The sequence below is a fragment of the Sus scrofa genome, chromosome 4, assembly GCF_054392235.1.
Source record: "Sus scrofa isolate SSC_HxYL_T2T_F1_AM1 chromosome 4, Sscrofa_HxYL_maternal_Yorkshire_Landrace_v2.0, whole genome shotgun sequence".
Classification (NCBI taxonomy): domain Eukaryota; kingdom Metazoa; phylum Chordata; class Mammalia; order Artiodactyla; family Suidae; genus Sus; species Sus scrofa.
Window position 1 is genome coordinate 14,572,078 of NC_139386.1, and position 17,586 is coordinate 14,589,663.

Genomic DNA, 17,586 nt, shown 5'->3' on the forward strand with positions numbered 1-17,586 from the left:
GGGCTCTGAATAACCATTTCATAGTGTTGGCTATAAAACAGAATTGCTGGGTTTGAGGTGAATGGAGTTGAAAGGACAGAAAGAGGGTGTCAGAGAGCTTAAAAGAGCCACGGGATGAGAAGCAGCACTGCCTTCCCCTGAAGGAAAAGCTTTCCTGTTGGCAGAGTTGTTTCCAGGCACTGGCCCCCCGTGCCTCTCTGAACGGCAGAACCCAGCGCTGCTTTGAGAGCTGATTTTAGCCTCTGAGGTAATGGGAAGGAACATTAGGTTCTCAGACTCAGCTCATTTTAGGGATTAGCGCTATGGCCTAAGAAAAATATGCTGGGTATGTGGTCAATCACTTTCAGACGTAACCTGCTTACGAAGCCGCTTCGCTTTAGCAATAGATTTTAGCACGGGTACTCCAACACAATCACTCATTTAAAACAACAACAACAACAACAACAACTCGGTCTCACAAAAGAGATCATATCTTCACTGGGCACTGACCTCCCGTTTTCTTCTACTTCTAAGGGTTCTTTCTTTTCCCTCAGCCAAGCCCGTTAACGAGAGGCAGTTTACGTAGTGGTGAAGGGCATGGACTCTGCAGTCAAATTTTCTGGGTTTGAATCAAAAAGATTCAAATTGGGCAAACTGCTCGACCTCTCTGAGCCTCAACAGCCTCCTCTGTAAAATGGGGATGAATACCACCAGCCAGCTCACAGCAACTGGAACAGAACAGGCTACACAGGAAGTCATCAAAGAAGGTCCATGACTGTCAGTGGTTAACAAACAATGTTACTACTGTGATGTAATGACAGCCTTGTACCTAGCCTTTAAAAAAAGCATATGACTAATGTATTTAATAACTTGCACATCAGCCTTTCCGAGTTAAGAATGTACTTCTTGAAGGTTTGCTAATTTTTTTGTCTCAAATACCTCAGTTTCTGGCATATGAGAAGAGCTCATAAATGTCTGAGGATGGGAATGAATGAAAGGAAGAAAGCTTTGTGGATCAAATAAGGTTGTAATATTTGCCATATAAGTAAATTCAGATTTGACGAGCTTTTATTAAGTGCCTACTTTATGCCAGACCCTGCGTGAAGTCTTTATGTTGTTTTAACAAATGTAATTCTGTGTACAAAACAAATCTAGGTAACTGATAATAACAGAGTGACTACTGGGCTAGGCTGAGCTTCATTTAGACTAAGCCACCAAAGTTGACAACCCAAAAAGGGCTGGTTAACTCAACTCTGTGGAGTTAATTTTGAAGCCATACAAATAACTCATTTATATGCCACCAAAATGAGCAGCAAAGGGACCACATGACCAGCATGCAAGGGAAGGCTACAGCGGGACTGGCATTCCCTCCTCTAGATGGAGGGCAGGGTGATGGCACCCCTTCCGGGTACAATAAGCACCTTGGGGATATTTTTAGCACCCACAAAGCCCCAGTCGGAAAGCCCTGCTTTAAAGGATCTCTTTAACCACAGAATAAGGAACTATGTATTACATTCAAGACTTGGCAGCCACTCAATTTCCAAATGTTAGTTTTTCATGAAATCATCATATATCTCAGGGAAATTTCAGCTCGATCTCAGCTCTTTTACTTTTTTTCCTTTACTGGGAAGAAAATTCTAAGCCAGCATAAATGAGTAAGTGGATTTCAGTCCTCTGAAAGGGCTTTCTGGGTGTGGCTGAGATAGCTAGCTTTGAAAACTTAGCAACACAGGATACATTATGAGTAAGTTCTTTCCTTTTTTTTTTTTTTTAAACAATGATGCTAACTCACCAGATCCTTCTGAAAGAGTCCTTTTATTAATTTCAATGAAGTCAAGTAGAGAACAAGTTGTAATATGAAACACAATTTATGCAACTATGTTGAAATTCTCTGCCTGAGTTACATCTCCTAATGCAAGAATTTTATGGTAAAACAATTTCAAAACAACATCTAGCATTAGCTTAGGCTCATTTTGGTTTCAGGCTGTCTTTCTATACAAATCATAGAACTCCTGAGGCAAAATGATAGCGCCTTTAAGGAGGAGAAAAAAAAAAAAATCCTGTTCCCCACAGTTTATAATAAAAGAGCTGAAACTAAGCCTTGATTGAAATTATACTGTTAGGCAACTCCAGAAACTAAACACAAAAACATGGTAAAGATTGCAACATCAAGGGAAAACCATCTTCATCGATATCGTTTTAGATTCCCAGCCGTTCCTGACCCGAGCCCACATGAGAGCAACTGAACCTTCAGAGGCTTTCCCGCAGTCAGCCAACCAGCAACTCCCTCCTTCCTCAACCACGCGGGTTGCCCAGGGAAAGGCACGCAATACATTTAAAGGGCCAATAGAAATCCCGTGGGTGGGTTTGGTCCGCCTTTCAAAAACCAATGAACTTCCCATTATATAACCTTTAATACCAAGAGAGAAGTTTACAGTCACATACCCGACTAAACTATAAGGCAGGCTTCACTGCATGCCTCATCGTGGTTTTTTGTTGGTTTTTTTTTTTTTTTTTTTTTTTTAAAGAAGAAGTAAGGAAAAGTAAAAGAAAGAGTGTCCTGAATGACACAATCCATCTAACTCAGGTAATGTCAGAAAATTAATGAATCTACATGGTGGTACGACCTAGGCTTGCTTTTTGTGATGATTTTCAGGGCAATCTGAGGTTTTCAATCAGAAAAATGTAGGCATCTAAAAACATAAGCTCCATGACATTTTATTAATTCTTTATAAAATAAAGTCTTTTAACCACAGCAGAATTCTGAGAATCTGGCTTTTCCAGAAAGCCCAAGAAAAATACTTTAGTTTCACCATTCTCAAATTCATTTGACTTTGAAACAAAATAAACATATTACTCTATTTAATATCTTGCACAAGCGAATTCACAAGAATGAAATGTGTTCAGAGTTCCTAGAAAAAATGTAGCAATACAGGCTGCCAACTTGTTCAATGTCAAGCTCTAGGCAGTATAGCCACACTAGCAGTAAATGACTCAGAGTGAGTCACGCTTAAGCTATTTTTGCTTTTAAAGTACTGCCAGGCACTGTGTTAATATTCAACCCAGAGTAAATTTAGCCCAACAAGAAAACAAGTGTTTCCATGGCTGCTTCTTCACACTGTTTATGGTATATATGCAGCCATTAGGCACAGGAATCTAGCCAGATAAGTTAAGTAGAAATGCTCATCTATTATTTATATCCAGGCTTTGGAACACTGCAAACACGAAATGCATCTTAGGCTATTCTTTCAACTCCTTCTGTCTATCCGCCCCTCCAGACCCCAAAGAGCAACGACATAGAGAGGATACTATTAATGATTCATTTAAAAGTTTGTGCCGTGAAACTCTAGTGGACTGTTGTTCACGGATTTTATGTGGCTCTGTGTTAAGAGTCACAACGACCCATGTTTCTCTGATAGTGCGGCCACAGGGAAGTAAAGTGCTTTAAAAAGTATCTAGCAAAAACAGCAGGAAATGTGGGCTATAGATACCAAATAGAATCATTGCACAGTATCAAGTATAGTGAACAGTTAGCCTGGTAATGTGAACACTCAACAGGTGTTTAAAAAATAATGCCTGTTCTAATTTGAAAAGATACATGCACCCCAATGTTCACAGCAGCACAATTTACAAGCCAAGACATGGAAGCAACCTAAGTGTCCATTTATAGATGAATGGATGACAAAAGTGGGGTGTACATATACAAGAGAATACAGTTCAGCCACAAAAAAGAATGAAATAGTGCTATTTGCAGCAACATGGATGGACCTAAAGATTATCACACTAAGTAAAGTAAGTCAAAGCCGAATATCATATGATATCACTTATATGTAGACTCTAAAAAAAGATACAAATAAACTTATTTACAAAACAGAAACAGACTCACAGACATAGAAAACAAACTTATGGCTACCAAAGGGGAAAGGGGGTGGGAGAGGGATAAACCAGGATTTGGGGATTAACAGATACATACTATTATATATAAAACAAACAAGGACTTACTGTATAGCACAGGGAACTATATTCAGTATCTTGTAATAGCCTATAATGGAAAAGAATCTAGAAAACATGTATTTATATGTGTATACACACACACACACACACACACACATATAACTCAATCACTTTGCTATATACCTGAAACTAACACAACAATGTAAATCAACTATACTAGAAAAAAAATATATTGGTGGTGAGAGATGCATGGCTAATAACCGACTGATCTAAAAAAAAAAAAATTTCAGTTTTTCAGAATATGCTATTTTTATTCCAAATGCACATGGAATTCTTACACTTGAATAGCACAGTGACTATGAGATGGATGCTAGGGCTTTTCCCTAAATGGTCTGTTTACAGCTGTCAGAATCCTCAGCATTACCTACAGAATCTATGCTACAGTCATATACAGTGATTAACTATTCTGCTCAGTTAAAAAAAAAAAAAAATCCAAGCTATCCATTATTCCAGCCCAGGTTTTCAAATTAGGATGCATGAACCTCAGTATGCAAACTTTTGGAATTTTTATTTAAAGTTTTATCTAAAAAATGAGGGGAAAAAAACTAGGTCTTCCTAATAACATACATGCTGACATTATGCAGAATATGTATAAATCTGAATAAACAAAATATCAGGAGGTGTCTGCTCCTCTTGAGCAGAACCATCGAAGACACATGGAGACCACTGCTTTAGTGCACACACCGCCTGAAGGATGGAGTCCTTTCCTCTTCGCGGCTAGTGCTAGCCCACTACGCGTGTTCAGTTTTTTTCTTTTACATTCGAATGGTCACTGGCACAAAGGGAGTATAGTGGAAAAGCCTAGGTCAGCAAGCAACTGGAGAGGAGAGAGAAATGGTAATCTGAGCGAGGCTCGTCTGGAAAACAGCCATACAAAGAACCTCGGCCCAGCTGTAATGACAGGACTGGCACAAAGACAGCTGCTTAGAGTCAAAAAAAAAAAAAAAAAAAAAAAAACAACTGACGAGTTAGTTCTCGTATCAGAATGCCTAAGCCACCCAGACTGCCTGAAAGTTATAATGGAGGCTCAAAAGCTATTTTCAATGAACTTGAAAAAGCCTAGCACAAGTGTAGTTACCTAACAGACATCTTTCGAAACGCAGTTGGGGAACGACTGTGAAGGGGCTCCTCCATGGTGCAAAAGATGGAAACTCTTAACATCGTCTCTAACTTGCCTGAAGGGCATCATTTGTTCTCTTGGAAAGCAGCTAGCACATGGCTTGACCTACAGTAGAGGCTTAATAAATCTCTGCAACAAGCAGATAAAACATAAAACTGTATCCTCACAAACATCTTCTTTGAAACCCATGGGTTCTAAGCTCTGTATTCCTTACCTCTGTGATTACTGTAGAGGTAACTTTCAGAATCTGAAAGCCTAAAGGACAAAAAATAATTTATCAGAATTTCTTGCTTTTTGACTCCCTTGATCACTAACTCTACAAATATCCAGGATCCTACTCATCTCTACCTGGAAGTTCCAGATTAAAGGGAGTGTAAACCCTAATTAAATCTTCATAGAAAGACCATACTAAAATTTAGGCAAAGGCGGGGAGAAATGAAGAGTTGAAGCATGAGATTTTTAGGGCAGTGGAACTATTCTTTACAATATCATAATGGTGGATACATGACATTATGCATTTGTCGAAAACCCACAGGCCCCATTTGATCCAGTAATTCTACTTCTAGGTATAAAGAACTGAAAGCAGGGATGTGAACAGATATTTGCATACCAATGTTCATTAGTAGCACTGAGGCCCCAGAGTGGAAACAACCCAAGCGTTTATTGATAGATGAATGGATAAACAAAATGGGGTATATAAATGCAATGGAATATTGTTCAGCATTAAAAAGGAATGAAATCTAATACATGCTACAACACAGATTAAACCTTGAGGAATTCCCGTCGTGGCTCAGTAGTTAATGAATCCGACTAGGAACCATGAGGTTATGGGTTTGATCCCTGGCCTTGCTCAGTGGGTTAAAGGACCTGGCATTGCCGTGAGCTGTGATTTTAGGTTGCAGATGTGACTCGGATCCCACGTTGCTGTGGCTCTGGCGTAGGCCAGTGGCTACAGCTCCAATTCGACCCCTAGCCTGGGAACCTCATGTGCCAAGGGAGTGGTCCAAGAAATGGCAAAACACACACACACACACAAACAAAACTTGAAGATATTGTACTAAGTGAAATAGGTCAGACATAAACAGACAAGTATTGTGTAAATCTACTTAAACAGGATATAGAAAATAGTAAAATAGGAGTTTCTGTCATGGCTCAGCGGAAACGAATCTGACTAGCATCCATGAGAACGCAGGTTTGATCCCTGGCCCCGATAGTGGGTTAAGGATCTGGCGTTGCCATAAGCTGCAGTAGTGTCAGTTGTAGACACGGCTGGGATCCTGCATTGCTATGGCTGTGGTGTAGGCTGGCAGCTGCAGCTCCGATTCGACCCCTAGCCTGGGAGCCTCCATATGCCATGGGTTGGGCCCTAAATACAATAAAAACAAAATGAAACAAAATGAAATGAAAATAGTAAAATACACAGAGACAGAAAGGAGAACAGTGCTTACCAGGGGCTAGGGGTGGGGATGGGGATATTTAGCGGGTACAGGTTCAGCACGGGGTAATGGAAACGTGCCAGAGATGGACAGTCGTGATGGCTGCGCAACGAGATGTATGCATTTACCACCACTGAACTCATGCTGAAAAAAGGTTGGAATGATAGATTTCATGTTATATATATCTTACCACCAAAAAACTCATAGAACAGCATAGTACAACGAGTGAATTCTCATGTTAATGATGGACTTTAACAGTAATGTATTGATATGGGTTCATCCACTGTAACTGACATACCATACAAATACACAAGACGTTAAAAATGGTAACTGTGGGAGGGAATCAAAAATCGTTCTACTCTGCTGATTTTTTTTTTATAACCTTAAACCTGCTCTTCAAAAAAAAGTCTATTATTTTAAAAGAAAAATCTAAACAAAGGAGGTTGCTCTGAGGCAAACACCCTTCTTTCATGTGGTACCCTGTGCTGACTTCCTTATCTGGGCCCCTCAGTCCCTTTGTCTCGACCCAGCCCCCCCCCACTCAACCTCTTGCCTGTTTCCAGTCTCCTCTCCTGCCAATTCTGATCTCATCCCTTTAATATTCACGTATTTCCTGATGTCCTAGAGGCCCAGATTCTGGAGTCTCTACTCTCACGGGTCCTGGCTGCTGTTACAATTTCCCAGTCTGTCTACCTTGCTCTGCCCTCTGACTTGTCTTGACCTCACTGTTTGTGTATATTTTGGCTACTCCTGACCCTTGATACTCTAAACCTTGATACAGTTCCTTAATTCTGTCCACCAACCTTATGTTATGTTGCTGTAAGGCCTAGACCAGCCTAACAGTAATGAAATACGAAGAGTGTTTCGGGGTACAAAATGATTATATTCAAAAACATTTCTTAAAACCAGAAACAAAAATGTCCTTTATCCAATGCAAAGTGCTGCTCTTTAAAACTCTTAGGGGCAGATTTTTATTCTACCTTCTAAGTTCCTGCCTTAATTCTATGATCACAGCGTATCCTAAATGTAAGCAAGAATTGCAAACTTAGGAGTTCCTACTGTGGTGCAGTGGGTTAAAAATCCAGCTGTAGTAGGTCAGGTTGCTGTGGGGGTGCAGGTTCAATCCCTAGCCCAGCACAGTGGGTTAAGGCATCCAGCATTGCCAGAGGATCCACAGGTTGCAGCTGCAGCTTGGATTCAATCTCTGGCATGGGAACTTCCATATGTGGTGGGTGCAGGAAAAAAAAAAAAAGCCTATCAAGGAAACAGGTAAAGTATATCAGATATGCAACAAAAGGAAACGGTCAGAACAGTGACTAATTAAGAAGCACGCCTCTTATCTAAGAGCATTTAAAAACAACACTGTGTGTCAAATGCCAACACTGTGTGAGTTAAACCAAACCACATTTCAGCCTCATGTGGCCTACAGACCTCTAGACCTCTGTGTGATGTGGGGAAGATTTTAAACAGAGCTAGACAGACAGATAAACAGAGAAAAGAAAGGGGGGGAGCATTAGTGCCTTATGTAGACTCTACTGCTTACAACATTAAATTTGAACTAAATCACTCCATAAAAATGTGTATTTATTAAGAGAGAAGCTTTAGGTCTAGGAAGGAAATGGGCATTCAAATGGCATTTCAAAATGGCTTACCCTTGGCTAAGTGAGAATGCAATTAATAATAGGATGCATTTCATCACATTGCTGGGCTGGAGATCACCCTACACGAGACATTCTTCTAAGGTCTGATGCATTCTGCTTCCAGTGTTCTCAAAAAGAAAACTATATGGATGAGAAATAAAAGCTTAAAAAGAAAAAAGGGCATAAGTGTTCAAGATTTCTTTTTTCTTAGTCTACTCTTTCCAAGGTGAATACTTAAGTTCTTCAGTCTCATTTTACCAAAGGGAATTGTTATCATTTACTGCTAAAAGCAATATTTGGATTAGGAAATATTATTAGACTTTGATCCCAAGACTTTTAAAAGCAGATTAGAGAATGTTCTTCGCATTAAGTCCAAGACATGAGATAAATGGAAAAAAGCCTCTGCTTGCCTACCCTGAACACTTGAATGAGCAGATGAACTAGAAAAAGGCACACTTTCCTCCGGGTCCACTGGGTGCATGCCTTAAACATTAGAACACAGGCTGGCATTTAGTCACCCCTTGCCACCTCAGCCAGGTGCTTTCGTGTGGAGTATATACTGTGTGTACAATGGTAAACAGCAGACCTCTCTTACCCCACAGTTAAATATGTTATTTTAATACAGGAATTATTTTGATTCTGTGAGTCAGTACTTTCTAGCCTGCTGTGTCTCTTACCTGGTCAACCATCTCAAACTTCCCAAGTGTCTAAGATGTCAGAATACTTCATACCCTGACAATGACATTCAATAGTTTGATAGTGAACCACTTACCTGAATCCTTCCGCTCCTCAAGCTTCAGCCTGGCTAACAACCTCACTGTCCACTCTCCTCCTCTGCCTCTGCTGTCTGGAGAAGTGTCAAGAGAAGGCCCTTCTGCACAGCCAACTGACTCTCATGGACTCCACTCCGAGAAGGCCCCCTGTTAGCTCGGCAAAGTCCCTAAGCATCTCTGTTACCCAAAACAGGCATCGTTGGAGTTCCCGTTGTGGTGCAGTGGTTAACGAATCCGACTAGGAACCATGAGGTTGCAGGTTCGGTCCCTGCCCTTGCTCAGTGGGTTAACGATCCGGCGTTGCCATGAGCTGTGGTGTAGGTCACAGACGCGGCTCAGATCCCAAGTTGCTGTGGCTCTGGCGCAGGCTGGAGACTACAGCTCCGATTAGACCCCTAGCTTGGGAACCTCCACATGCCGCAGGAGCGGCCCAAGAAATAGCAAAAAAAAAAAAAAAAAAAAAAAAATTTTATAAAATACTAGTATAAAATATTTAGAAAGCAACAGCCCTCTCTTCTTCAAAATTACATATATAGATAGATTTTGTCCACCTAGGATAATATTCACAGAGCACTAGGACATGTGACTAACTGGGGGAAAACGATGCAAAGATGCATGAAAGAATGATTATAATTTTCATGCCAAAACTTGGGATACATGGTCTGACAATAGAAAAGAACATTAGAAAGCAGAACTCTCCTAAAAATTAAGGAATACAGTCAGTGAAAATACAAGAGCATTCAAAAGTGCAAAGAGTTGATAACTACATGGGAGACAAGATGTACTAAAGGATAACAAACAATACGAAGCAGAATAAGAGCCGTTTCCCTGGGCTGTGTACGTGACAAAGACCAAAAAGTTTAATAACACCCAAGTTGGCTGGTTCGTAGGAAATGGGCTCTCTCATACATTTTCAATGGGAATTTAAAATAATCTTTACGTCCAACACCTATTTCTGATAAAAACCCTTCAGAAAGTGGGCATAGAGGGAACCTACCTCAACATAATAAAGGCCATATAGGACAAACCCACAGCGAACATCATTCTCAATGATGAAAAGTGGAAAGAATTCCCGCTGAGATCAGGAACAAGACAAGGATGCATGCTCTCGCCACTACTATTCAACATGGTTCTGGAAGTCCTAGCCACAGCAATCAGAGAAGTAAAAGAAATAAAAGGAATCCAAATTGGAAAGGAAGAAGTAAAACTATCACTATTTGCAGATGACATGATACTATACCTAGAGAATCCTAAAGATTCTACCAGAAAACTGTTAACACTCATCAATGAATTTGGCAAAGTCACAAGATACAAAATTAATACACAGAAATTGACGGCATTTCTATATACTAACAATGAAAGACCAGAAAGAGAAATTAGCAAATCCCATTTACCATCACATCCAAAAGAATAAAATACCTAGGAGTAAACCTACCTAAAGAGACAAAAGACCTGTACTCTGAAAACTATAAGACACTGATGAAAGAAATCAAAGATGATGCAAATAGATGGAAAGACATACCAGGCTCTTGGAATGGAAGAGTCAGTATTATCAAAATGATTATACTACCCAAGGCAATCTACAGATTCAATGCAATTCCTATCAAATTGCCAAGGACATTTTTCACAGAACTTGAACAAAATATTTTAAAGTTTGTTTGAAAGCACAGAAAACCCAGAATAGCCAAAGACATCCTGAAAAAGAAAAACGGAGCTGAAGGAATCAGGCTCCCTGACTTCAGACTATACTGCAAAGGAACAGTCATCAAAACCATATGGTACCAGCACAAAGACAGAAATAACATCAGTGGAACAGGATAGAAAGCCCAGAATTAAACCCATGCACCTTCAGCCAACTAATCTACGACAAAGGAGGCAAGACTATACAATGGAGAAAAGACAGCCTGTTCAATCAGCGGTGCTGGCAAAACTGGACAGCCACTTGTAAAAGAATGACATTAGAATACTTCCTAACACCATACACAAAAATAAACTCAAAATGGATTAAAGACCTAGATATAAGGCCAGATACTATAAAATTCTTAGAGGAAAACATAGGCCAAACACTCTCTGACATAAACGAAAGCAACATCTTCTCAGATCCACCTCTTAGAGTAATGACAGTAAAAACAAAAATAAACAAATGGGGCTTAATTAAACTTAAAAGTTTCTGCACAGTAAAGGAAACCCCAAACAAAATGAAAAGACAACCCACAGAATGGGAGAAAATCTTTGCAAATGAGTCAACTGACAAGGGATTAATCTCCAAAATTTATACATACCTCCTACCGCACAATATCAAAAAAAACAAACCCCATCAAAAAATTGGCAGAAGATCTAAACAGACAATTCTCCAAAGAAGACATACAGATGGCCAAAAAACACATGAAAAGGTGTTCAACATCACTCATCATTAGAGAAATGCAAATCAAAACCACTATGAGGTACCATCTTAAACCAGTCAGAATGGCCGTCATCAAAAAGTCTCCAAACAATAAGTGCTGGAGAGGCTGTGGAGAAAAAGGAACCCTAGTACACTGCTGGCGGGATTGTAAATTGGTGCAACCACGGTGGAAAACAGTATGGAGAATCTTCAAAAAACTCAAAATAGAACTACCATTTGACCCGGCAATCCCACTCCTGGGCATCTATCCAGAGAAAACCATGACTCGCAAAGACACGTATACTCCAATGTTCATGGCAGCACTATCTGCAACAGCCAAGACATGGAAACAACCTAAATGTCCATCGACAGAGGAGTGGATCAAGAAGATGTGGTACATGTACACAATGGAATATTACTCAGCCATCAAAAGGAATGAAATAACGGCATTTTTAGCAACATGGATGGACCTAGAAATTATCATGCTAAGTGAAGTCAGTCAGACAAGGAGACACCAACATCAAATACTATCACTGACATGTGGAATCTGAAAAAAGGACAGAATGAACTTCTTTGCAGAACAGATACTGACTCACGGACTTGGAAAAACTTATGGTTTCCAAAGGAGACAGTTTGGGGGGTGGGGAGAGGCGCTGGGGGTGTGGGATGGAAATCCTATAAAATTGGATTGTGATGATCATTGTACTACTATAAATGTAATAAATTCATTGCGTAATTTAAATAAATAAAATAATCTTTATGAAGGGCAATTTGTCCTCTAAAGTCAAAATTTTTACATTCACACATCCTTTGACTCAGCAGTTTCCCAGGATTTATCTTACAGATTCAGACCGATTTGTGTGGAATTTTGTATGTAGGAGAATATTCAGGAGTTCCCATAGTGGCTCAGTGGTTAATGAACCTGATTAGCATCGCTGAGGATGCAGTTTTGATCCCTGGCCTCACTTGGTGGATTAAGGATCCGGCATTGCTGTGAGCTATAGTGTAGGTCGGTTGCAGACACGGCTTGGATCCCGAGTTGCTGTGGCTATGGCGCAGGTCAATGGCTACAGCTCCGACTGGACCCCTCGCCTGGGAACCTCCATATGCCTCGAGTGCAGACCTTAAAAAAAAAAAATGTTCATTGCAGCAGTGACAGTAACAAAGTAACACCCTCACCAAGGGACTAATTAAATATTGTGAGGTGTCATGCAGTCATGAAAAAGAATGAGGATGCCCTAAGGCACTGATAAGCAAGAATACCCAAAATCCATTAAATGAAAAAAAGCAAAATAGAATAGTATGTCTAACATGCTACCACCGATACACCCCCCTCCCCACCACCAACACACACCGCTCTCTACAGGGATACACGGAACAGAGGCAACAATAACCGCCTCTTCAGGAGGCAAAGGCCCTTTTCACCAGAGTCTTTTGTACTCTATACGTTTTACACCATGTGTATGTATCACCCAATCAAAAAGGTAAAAAGATGCAAGAGGGCCAGAGAATCCGTATATTCGGAGGGCACACACAAAAAAGAGACCAGTTGGGGTAGGAGTGGTTAACAAAGCTTTTCCACTAGGATGAAATCAGCCTGGTGGAGGGCGGCTCTGGGAGGCTGGGGGGTTTCCAGGAGGACAGACTGGAGGAGCAAAAAGGAACGAGAGGGGTCATGTTTTTCTTTTCTTTTTTCTCTTTCATGTTTTAAAGTTTTATTGAAGTGTAGTTGATTTACAAAGTTGATAAGTCATTTTTTTCCTCTGCAAAGAGAAAGTGGACCAGAAAGAGAGCCTAACAGTATGCAGACGCTGAATGCTACTCTCTCTCCCACACGTCTCCTATAGTACTTCTCTCTTAATAGGTCATGTGTGCAGATATATAATATAATCCATTCATTACTAAGTGTCTATTATGAATCAGGAACTATGCTAGATGCTGAGGACGTGAAAATTGACGAGACTCAGTCCTTGACCTCAATAAGTTTTCTTATCTGATAAAACTGCAAGTCACAGGAGAAATCCCACAGAGAAAAACCCGATTAGCATATATCTGAGAGCAATTATCTATTCATTCTACACGATGTGGCGACGATGGTGGTGATGAAAATAACAGTGAACACATATAACACCGACTGTGCAGGATAGTTGTTTTAATAGATGATTAACAAGAACAGTTTAAATTGTTTAAATAGAACAAACTAGAACAGAAAGTTTGAAAAGCAAATTTACTCATCAAATTTAGGAAAGGAAATTCCCCAATTAATTTCTACCAACTAAGCTCTTAAATAGATCCAGACGTGCTTGTAGAAAGTACCAGCTGACATTACTCAAGGGGGTTTCCTCACTTTTGTTAATTTCTGATTTCCTTGTCAGCAGGGACACACAATATTTGTTTCTAATTTTCAAATCAATGTATAACTAAAGTGAGCATGACTCAGTGAAAATGAAATGTATACAGCCCTTATAAATAAAATAAATATTCTCTAATTTCCCAACCAAAGTACACAAGTATCTGATGAAAGAAAATTAAGCTTTGGTACCACTGGAGGGAGAAAAACCTGCCAGCCATCTTCCCAGCACAATGCTTTCCTGTCTTTCTACAGTATCATCTCACGCTCTTTAATAGCTGCCACTTTAAAAGGCTCTCTTTAATTAAATAATTACCTTCTTGGGAAAATACAACTTCATCCTAAAATGACTAAATAGGATTCTCACCTCTCCACTTATTCAAATTTGACCTCTTCTTCCAAGTCTTGTTCAAAACTCATTTTTTCTGTGCAGCCATCACCCTCTTGTTTCAAAGACCCCTCCCTTCTCAGGTGTTAATTATATGAATCACATCCTGGCAGCTGATCATTTGCCTCCTCCCATTCTTTTTCTAATTCAGCAGTACTTAGTTTCTATTTCTCCCATGGCTCTCATTATTTTGCTTTGAATCACAGTGATTTGAAGTACCTGTTTCTCTGCTCCACCAAAAGGACTAGGTCATAGCCATCTGTGTACGATCTTTGATTATGCCCAGTCCTAGACACATCCATCAATAGGGCTTTGTTGGATTAAGTGCATATAGATTTTGCCCATCCAGTAAGAACACAAACTCCTTGAAAGAAAAGAATGTGCCAGATTTCTTTCTTCTCTATACCTAGATACCTAGCCTAGTGTCAGCCCCTAGACAGTTCTTTTTGAATATCCATTTGTTACATGTATATTCAACATATACCATAAAAGAACACCAGTTGTATTTTAATTTCACTTACGCTAAATTATCTCTACAGTTGCTTCGAGAGCTGAATAAACATGTCCCTGATCAAAGGGATGACTCAAAAAGTGAGATTACTTCAATTACCCCCTTGTTTTGAAGGTTGCACATTGAGAAGAAAGGTTAATCTCCTCTCACACCCCCCCCCAACACACGCACACGCACACACACATTCTTTCTCTCTCTCTCTCTCTCTCTCTCTGCCAGTGCTGTTTCAGTAGTTACATAGGATATTTGAGTGTTTCAAACAAACAAACATGAGCTGGGGCAATAAGACTGAAAACCTGGCCACAGTACTTTCTATCTCCTCCCACCAAGAGGCAGAGTCCTCTGTCCCACTCCTTGAACCTGGGCTGCCTGGTGACTGCTTTGACCAAGAGTCTAGCAAAAATTACACTGTGCCATTTCCATGCCGGGGCCTCAGAGATCTACTTCTGCTCTTGAGGATCTTACCTCCCTTCTGCCACTCTGTGGACAAACCTAAACCAGTCTGCTGGAGGATGAGACCACATGGAATGGGGACGAGCTGTCCTAATGGGGGCGGAGGAGGGGGAGCCCCAGACCAAGAAACCCCAAGCCAATCAGGCTGCTTACCGCAGCTGTGTGGCTGAGCCCCCAGCAGGACCAGCAGCAGAATCACCCAGCTAAGCCCAGTCCAAACGGCCAATCCAAGCCAAATAAATGGTTAAGTCACTGCGTTCTGGGGCGGTTTGTTCCACAACAAAAGTTGACGGAGCTGGAGGCCCAACACCATTTTAAACCGAACACTTGCATGGTGTTGCAATGCCAATTCCTATTCCACAGCAGTTTTGCACTTCAGAGCCAATGCAAATCATTTCTATATGTTTACTATTTATTTTTAAATAATCTTAAAATTCTAATTATAGTTGAATAAAATATTCTAACTGCAAGGAAAGCAGAACTTCTAAAAAATTGCTATCATTTTGTTTTCCTATTTCTAATAAATGCGTACACTTCATCTCCATTTCCTTATGCACCATGAGAATTTTTAAAACTACACAATGTGCTTCTTGCTTCAAAATTGGATAGGGGAAGTCTACTTATTAGGGGAAGTCAGATGTGATTTCTACTCTTTATTAAATAACCATATGTGAGAAGGGCAAAAAAAGTAATGAAGAGAACCCTCAATATTACCAACAAGAAAGAGAAACAAAACCAAAAGCACTGACAGAGTTCCTGTTGTGGCGCAGCAGAAACGAATCCAACTAGGAACCACGAGGTTGTGGGTTCGATCCCTGGCCTTGCTCAGTGGGTTAAGGATCCGGCATTGCCATGAGCTGTGGTGTAGGTCACAGACGAGGCTTGCATCCTATCTTGCTGTGGCTGTGGTATAGGCCGGCAGCTGTAGCTCCGATTCAACCCCTAGCCTGGGAACCTCCACATGCCTCGGATTCGGCTCTAAAAAAAAAGTAGAAAAAAAAGGCAATGACTAATTTCACCCCCCATCTTATTAGATTATGGAATTTAGTTTTTGAAATTGAAAAATATGAATAACTTTCAGTTTAGGACTGAGAGATTCGTGCATCTCAGGAAATTCAACTAAAATAAGAAAATGATACTTAGAAAAAAGTCTTTCTCCCTTTACTGTTTTTGGTCCATATGGCCCTTGGTCCTCCTCCCAGACACTGGAGCTTTCCTTGCTGGCTCCTCCTTTTCTTCTTCTCTGACTCCCTTGGACTCGTCCCCTTGCCCCCTTGCATGGGTCATCTACTCCCACAGCTCCAACTCGCACCTGGGAGCATGTAAAGAGCCCTTCTCCTTAGCCATCCGTGGTCTTACACCAACGCTTTCCTCATTTCCAACCATTTGCTGAAGATCTATGCCAAAAGCTTAAATTCAATACACTTGCCATTTAACTCTTCCTCCCCACCCAAGGATCAGCTCTTCCATGAGACATCTTGCTACTTGCATCTCTTCCCCAGTTATTCAAACTAGAAACCTCACAGCCATCTTCAACTCTTTATTCTCCTATGTCTATTATTGCTTTAAACGAGTGGACAAGTCCTACAGATTTTACCTCCACAACACCTCCTGCATTCATCTTCTTTTCCAATTCCCCCCGTCAGAATTCAGGACACCATCTGCACTGAACTGGACCACTGTTAACAAGACCTCTTCCTACCCCAATTTATCCTATATGTCACAGCCAGATTCATTTTCTTAAAGCTTGAATATAATCAGATGGCTCACCTAAAACTTAATGCTCCTGATGACTTACTATAATTAAACTGCCCTATTTAAGGCAACAAGTAACTCCATAAATCAGCTCCAACTCACCCCTGTAATCTTATGTCCCAGGCACTTATGATCGGACTGGATTACTTGCTGGTAATTGTGTACTGTGCCTTTTTTGACTTCTGTTCATGGCTTACAGTATTTTCTTATCTAGTGACGGTGATCAGAATACATTCGAAATATTTATATTGCTTTAAAACTTAACATTATATGATAAAAATTTTCTAAACATTTCATTTTTTAGATAAATGATTTCCCCAAATCTCTTGAATTGTTTGCAAAATTTCCCACTGAATAACACTGAGAAATATCTTTGTATAAAAACATTTTCTCTTTGGATTATTTTATTAGAATTAATTCCCCAAGGTAAAATTACCGGGAAAACATTTTAAAGAGTCTTACTTTATATTCTGTACCTTTAATATTTAGCCAGTTATAGTTACCTTAAATTACCATTGCATTATCAAGGCGTAAGCTTGATCATCAGATACAATTGGTTTATTTTATCAACCACAATGTTGGAATTGAAAACCTATCATTTTAACACACTTCTCCCAACCCTCTGCTCCTCAGGGGCCTCCTCCTCTCCTTCAGCTTCGAACTCCAGCCTCCAGCTCAGGCAATCACCAGAATCCAGCTGCGGGCCAACAGCCATCAGCGCAAAAACAGAAGAGCTTACTGCTTCTCAAAGCTAAGAATTCTGAAAACAATAATACTTTCTATT

General features: G+C 40.3%; 1 protein-coding gene across 12 annotated transcripts in view; it reads right to left on the reverse strand.

Moving 5' to 3' along the window:
• The window catches only part of NSMCE2 (NSE2 (MMS21) homolog, SMC5-SMC6 complex SUMO ligase), a 239,178-nt gene that overhangs the window by 128,067 nt on the left and 93,525 nt on the right, over positions 1–17,586 (reverse strand). The gene's annotated exons all lie outside the window — the stretch shown is intronic.